Raw genomic sequence first — 7,983 nt, 5'->3', positions numbered from 1 at the left:
CAATAAATTATAAAAAAATTTAACTTGTCGTGTTGACTTTACGGGACAATTGATTGAAATACGCTCCAAGAGATATGGACTATCGATAAAATTGTTTAAAATTTTGAAGAGGAAAGACAGATCAGAAATGCTTCTACGTTTAGTTAGGGAAGTTAAACTATGAAAGGAAGAAGAGTCTTCATACGAGTCAAAATATGTAAGAGATTTACGATCCAGAAGTTTAAGGAATCTATTCTGTATTCTGTCTAGTTGTGATATATAAATTGTATATTGAGGATTAATGATGTAATAACTTATATTTACATATAAGTCATTAATTTAAAAATACTTGGTACACTTCCACTTATTTATTTGACCAATTACACCAATAAAATCGGGGGTTAAGGGTCATAAGGGCGAAACTACAAACAGACAAACACAGTTTTGAGATAAATGATAAAATAGTTTTAAAAAAAAAAAACTGTCTTTTAAGGGTAACAAATAAAGAAAATAAAAAATACAGTTAATAGAGCATAAAATGTTTTAGAGACAAAAATATGAAACTACGCTTTCGTCTATATGACCCTAACTTGCGCTTACATTAGTAAATTAACAAAATGATGTAAAAGGTGTTTTATTCTTCTGACTTTAAACAAAACGCTTCATTTGTAGTTTCACACAAATTTATCTAGGTAACTACTTATCGGATGAGTTTCATCTTTTTGTCACTAACAGGATATTTTGTTTGAATATCAGATTAGTACTTAACACAAAACAGCATTTCTTGTAGTTTCGCCCTTATGACCCTAAGCCCCCGAAATAAAACAAGTGTTCCAAAAATTTATCTTTTAGTTTCGTTTTATAATAAAAAATCTTTAGGCCAAACATTAATTAATAGCAAAGGTCAGGTCAACAAATGAAAAAAAAGCGAAATATATGAATTAACATGTACTTGTCCTGGTTCATATATAGGACAAAGCGGGAGAGCAACTAAATATAGACTGAAAGAACATTTAGCTTCACACAGATTAAATAACGATGTATCAAACTATGCATCACATTTAAATAAATTAAAACATAATTTTGACGAATCAAAAAACATGAAAATTTTACTTGGAACATAAAGGTCAAAAGTTAGATAGATTAGAAATTTTAGAAATAAATAGGATAAAAAATAATAGCGCTAGAATTTTAATAAATCAGCAGATAGAATTTAAAAATTCACCCTTATTAGCCCCCTTAGTTGGACCCTGCACATTGTAATAAAACAATAAATAATTTCATATAGTATAATCCTCTCTTAAAGTACACCGCCAACACATGTTTCAATAATTTGTCTCACTCTGTTCCATTGAATTATTGAGCATTGTATCTTTTTCAACTTATTTTTAAAATGTACCTGCACTTAAGATAATATTTAGTTTTATATAAATTATCCTTACACTGTATAATATTCACCAGTCTGAAGACGCCCATTAGAGGGTGAAAGCGCTAATTGGTCAAATAAATAAGTAGAAGTGTACAAAGTATTTTTAAATTAATAACTTATATGTAAATATAATTTATCACATCATGGAATAAAACTAATACGGTTTGGTCAATTCAACCTATAGTCCTTAAAATGTAACATGATTAGAATGACAGTTGTCAGAAAAAGTGACGACATAACTTTGTAGTAACGTCAAAGGAGTTATTTATATTGACACACGAAAAATCATTTGTATCTGGTGTGTTAATTTATTTTTTTAATACAATGCTTGAAATATAAATCAACACTAATATATAAAATCAGCTTTAAAACTAAAAAAAAACTAAAATAAACTTAATTATTAACGACGTTCTTACAAGGTTACATCATTTTGTAAAAACATTAGAGATGGGACAATTTGATCAATGTAAATTGATTGAATAAAAAAATAATTCATTTGGTATTGTTCATGAAAAAAGTATAAATGTCTCATTTTTTGGTGAATAATTCTGTTAAACACACTATAATAGGCTTGTTTTTGCGTTTTTCATATCAGTTTTTGGAAACAGAGTTTCATGATTGCATGAAATAACTGATAAAATCGATTTAAATCAGTAATTTCCCATTACTATTTACATTAGTTTGGCAGCTGTCATATTAATCAAGCTATATTTTAAGGACTATAGTTAAGTGTTTTGGGTAATGTTTAAGGTCGCAATAATGTCCTAAATGAAAATCATCATGTTTGATTTCACGTGTTCATATTTTTTGACGTCTAATCATCAGTGTGGCCATTATGTGAAGCAAGGTCTCGTCACTTAAAAAAAATAGAACTCTTCAAATTAATCACTCTAGGGCAGTGGTCGGCAACCGCGGCTCGCGATCTGCATGCGGCTCTTTGGCCACTCGAGTGCGGCTCACACAGCGCAACTTACACTTTTTGTTCAATTTATTTAGTCTACGGGTTCCATAGAAAAACTTCAAGGACTATTGCCTTTTGAATTATTGAGGATATTGCAAATACTGTAATTGAATGCATGGAGAAGCATCATATTAAGCTTGATGAAATTATTTCAATTTCAACATAATATGGAGCGAGTTAAAAGTATGACCAAAGTGAGGAAGGTTTTTTTTATATTTTTGAAGAATAAAACAGTCACGAGATACTTGTTTAACATTGCATCATTCACCAATAGGCGAAAAATATCAAATGTTATGAATTTGGTGATCAAGATTGTCAACACAGTTGTCGTTAAATCTCCTTTTCATCGCCAATTTAAAGAATGTTTACTCAGTAACATAAAGTAAATACAGAGATCTTCACTGCAAAATAAGGTTCGTTGGCTTTGAAGAGGAAAGAGTTTAAAAGTAAAAGAAATTTGACTCTCAAAAGAAATCTTAATCGTCGTAATGCTGATCTTTGGCTCTTTTGACTAATGAGTTTGCTGACCACTGCTCTAGGGGTAGAGAAGATCCAGAACACCACCCCCGGTTAAGTACAGTGTTAAAAATATTTATAATACCGGTTTTAAATTAAAACCTCAACTGAATTTTGCAGATTCTTGCAGATTTCCAAAATGTATTATCAAATCAGTTTTATTTTCAAATTAATTCATTTAAATAAGTAAGCCTACATCATACATTGAATCCATTGTAATTATGTGCAAATTGTCAATTAAAACCAATTAAACAGTGGTTTTAATAAATAAATAATTATTAGTAGTGCCTGAGAGGTATAATGGATTTATAAAGATATGTGTATTATTAATTGTTATGTTATTTGTATTTTAGAGCTAAGACATTGTAATAATTTATTAGACAACTAAAATAAGCATGAAATTTCTCTAAAAGTATTAAAATATAAACTTTAATCCTTTACGCTACATATAATATGGTTTTATATAACTTTTGAATTAAATGAAACGGCCACATTTCATTGTGTAATCTTTATTTTTTAACGATGAGATATTTTAATAATTATGTTTAACAATTTGTATTATTAATTTTATTTTTGAATCTTGCTTATTTGAATGAGGTTTAATCCATGCTCGAGATGCATACAGAGTTTAAGTATATTTTTATACACTCCCAAGCATCACTTTGTTGGCGGCCATTTTTTTTTGTTGTCAAATGCTCATTGGTCCTTGTCATTGGTGATATATATTTTTTTCCATATACTAATTTAATTCGCTAAAATTATTTGTTATGAGGCTAACTTCATATCTGACCTCGCTGATGTATAATAAATAGACACATTTTTTTCTATACTAGCTACGTTTTATATAAAGCAAATATTGTATTGCTCTCAACAATAAAATATATTAATATTGGGAGAAAAAATATACCCCAGGCATAGAATTAAGAACAATCCGCAAACCGCATACGCGCAGAACAGAAGGCGACTAAACTACTCTTAAAGGAGTAGTTTCATATTTTGACCCGTTAGGTTCTTTGTAGACGTCGCTCAATACGCAACTTCTGATTTGAATTCTACTATGCCGTGTTGTGTCGTATTTAAGTGTAGAAATACTGCTGGGATCTTAAAAAACAGGATGGGATCACATTTCATGTGTAATTAGCAAATGCATGTATAAGTAGCAAATGCATTACTTAAAAATGTAATTATTTTACCATCCGTCAAATTGTCAAAGAAAACAAAATGGACATTTTCTTAGTATCGCTAGAGTAGTCAAATTTTTATGCTTTTTTGCTCATCTAATGAGGGAACTAATGAAAATTAGACCTCTCGGATTAAACAACGCCGTAGTGGATATTTGACCGACATTATCTTTAAAACATCAAATATTATTTTACATGACATAAAATATCCATTTTATGCTAAATAAAATTTGTTTTATTTGTAAGTTCAAAGTTCATTGATTAAATTACTCTTAATAAATGACCCTTTACTTATCTTCTCTGTTGTGTCAATCAATGTTTCCGCATGTATAATAAAATGTTAGAGAAATTAACGAATTCCTTTTTTAAAAAAATATAATTACGTTTCATTTGTATTATCTTTATATTTTTTATGATCCAGCAATATTACGCGGCAAATTCGCGCATGCGCGCGGTGAAAGTGGGCCAAAATGGGGGGTTTTTAGGACACAGTCCGATGTATTTAAACACGATTCTACGCTCCTTCGGGATCATTCTTAATTCTATGAACCCAGGGATACAATATTAATATTGATAATTAAAATATAAATTCTGTGGATGGAATAAAGTATCCCAGAGTTTACTTATATAGATAAAGGGGAAATTAAAAATATACAATTTTTTAAAATAAGGCTATAAGGATTATACGCAAAAGAAATAATGTACAAAGAAATTAGTTTGCTCACAGTAAAGCAGCAAATGAAATATAATGTAGTAATTTTTATACGTAAAATAATTAAGGGGATGAATAATATAAAAAACTAATCAAATTTAACCAACAATGTCATACATATGAAACAAGGGATGAAAAAATATAAGATTACCAATGAGGAGAAAAACAGAATCTCCAGACTCATTGTACAAGGGATTGAAGCTGTACAATGAGTTATCTCAAGATATAAAAGAAATAGAAAGAATTGAATTATTTCAGATAAATTTAAAAAAATGTGTTCTTGAGAAATTTTGAAAAAAATAGTAATATTAATAAAAAAAAAATTTTTAAAAATTCAAATCACGAAACACATACTAATATTTATATGAAAGAAAGAGATATACATATTTTAGCATATATATTTCTGTGCACCTTGTTACCATAGATACTACATTGACTGTCAGCTGTCACTGTTACTATTAATGTAGTTTGTAATTGCAAAAAAATAACTTATTATCTTTTAAATTGGGTTTTATTTATGAATGAAACAATATATATGTGCTGTTTTTTTCAGTTACAGTGTAATTAAAGCTTTTTCTTATCACAGGAAGCGGTTTTCTTTGTAGAATCGCGTTTGATCACGACGAAAGTCTGTTGGAGAATGAAGAAAAGTAAGAAAAATACCCATGATTTTACGCCCCTCTAATGTGTCTATTTAATTATATGTCATTGGATGTATGGAATGAACCTCAGAGTAATAATTTGCTAGAGAAGCCCAGTTCTATTGCATAGAACTGAAGCTTACCAAATTTTTGTTTTGGTTGTTAGTTTAGTAACAAACGTGTAACGGATGGTTTCAGTTTGCGCTTGTAATCCTCGACCTGAGTACCTACTGCCCGTTATACTGCTGTAAACTGTAGCTAACTTTGTGGTTGATAATCATAGAATGGTTTTTGTCCATACGAGTGACCATTAAGCCAGTGGCGTACTATTACTCTAAGGAATGAACCAATGTTGAATTAAAATGAGGTCACAGTGAGCTAGTAAATATTAAAAAAGGCTATAGTCAAGATCCGCAATGGTGGCCAGCGTTGCCAACCTATAATTATTCCCCCAAAGGCCATAAGCAAAGATTGTTTGAAATTTCACAGATAAAAAAAATCTGTATTGAAATTTTATTGAATTCGGTCGATCGGTAGATTGCTCCCAAATTGGCAATGCTGCTGGTGGCACGCCAATGAAATTTTAAATGAGTTAAATTATCAGTAGCCATTTTGTTTTGACTCATTTGAAATTTTGTCTATGGAATTTGTTTTAAAATGTCATCTGCGTTTGGTGACTTTGTATTTACATTTTTGGACACTATCATGGCCTTTAATTATAATGGAGTAATGTATTATGTTATAACTTTTTCAGCATATGTATGAATACAAAATGTATTAATTATAATAAATTTATAAGATACACCAGTTATTTTTTCAAATTGCATTACATGAATTGTGTTAATTTGACAGAGGTAAAGTATAGATTGGTTGTGATGATCTTATATAAATTTAATAAATAATATGTGAACTAAAATGCGTAACATGTATAGTTTGCCGATTCCTGTATATTATGGAGAAAATATATGTTCTGTTAAAGCAATTTTGTTTTCATTTACCAAAGTTATATAATATTATAACTCTTTCATTGCTATGTTCCATTTTCTCTGATTGCTGTGTTAAGTTAGTGCAATTGATGGCTACGTACTCCGATGCAGCAAACAAACTTAATCAAATGTCTGGGAATTAACATTGATCCCATAGAATTATAATAGTCCGGAAACCGCATATGCGCTCATCAATTTGATGCCGACTAAACTATTCATAAATGAGTAGTTTTACATTTTGGCTTAATAACCTAATGGTACTCTGCAGATGTCGCTTAGTACGCAACTGCGGATTTAAATTCAACTATGCCGTGTTGTGTCGTTCATAAGTGTCAAAATACTGGGATTAAAAGGGAATACGGTGGGATCACATTTTATGTGTAATAATAGGTATTATTTAAGAATTCGATTATTTTACTATCTACCAGATTGTTAAATAAAATTAGGTGAACATTTTTTTTAGTATCGCCAGGGTAGTCGAATTTTTACCCGACTTTCTATTATAATAAGTCTTAGTTTAATATTAAACGGTATTAATTTACTCAATTACTAAATGATTTTTTTACGTTTGCCTGATAAAAGTACCTGTTTTTTTTTAGTTCAGTCAGTAAAATATTTTTTGTGGTAAAACAATAAACATAACACAAAATTACCTTATATTTGTGTTATAATAATATATTGTTCACGGTCTGGCAACATTACGGGTCCACTTCACGCATGCGCGCAGACGGGATGTTGGGTAGAGGGGGGACTTTTGGGCACAGTACAATGTTTACAAACTTGGTTCTATGCGCTTTCAGTTCAAGTTCAGTATATATATGTTATATACAGCGGTTGCTACGGATTTTCTCCAACGGGTCTGTTATTGATACAAACGCAAGGCCAAAACCATAACTAGAAACGCGGAAATCTGGGAGCCATTGAAGAACTGCAGCCGAAACCGAAAAGGAGAACATATTAACACGGGATGATTTTTAGAGATATAAATTAATAAATTTTTCATCACGATTTAATTTGTATGGGGTTATGTTTTATATTAGTAATTATAATTACAATAATTATGGTCAAAATGTTCCCACTTATGTCCTAGGGCTTAAATGTTACGCAGTGTGTAAAGTGGCCACTTAAACCAGCAAGTCACAGGTCATTAGCCCTGTTAATGCCTAGACTTCCATATCCCTTTTCAAAACCACAAATGCAAGGCGGCCTCCGTGGTGAAGTGGTCAAGACGCTTGATTCACTCACGGGAGGTTCCGGGTTCGATTCCCAGTGAGAACACAAAAACAAACTATGTGATTTTTCTCAAGCCGTTCTGTGATGAAATTTAACACTGTAATCGGGCTTGTTGTGGTGCAAAAAAAGTGATTATAAAGACAGTGGTAGGTATTTATTTTAAAGACAAAGAAAATATTTCTGGATAATAAATTAAATAAGATTCATTTAAAAGAGCAAGATTATTGTTAATAGATAAATTACCCATGAAATAATAATTAAATACTTAATTGAAGAATTTGATGTTCAAACATAGGCAGAATAGTAAATCATGTAATAATCATAGAATTATTACAAACTAGACGT

This window comes from Micrasema longulum, unplaced genomic scaffold, assembly GCF_059751315.1.
Source record: "Micrasema longulum isolate JH-2025_06_02 unplaced genomic scaffold, ASM5975131v1 h1tg002810l, whole genome shotgun sequence".
Classification (NCBI taxonomy): Eukaryota; Metazoa; Arthropoda; class Insecta; order Trichoptera; family Brachycentridae; genus Micrasema; species Micrasema longulum.
This window is presented reverse-complemented; position numbering follows the sequence as displayed.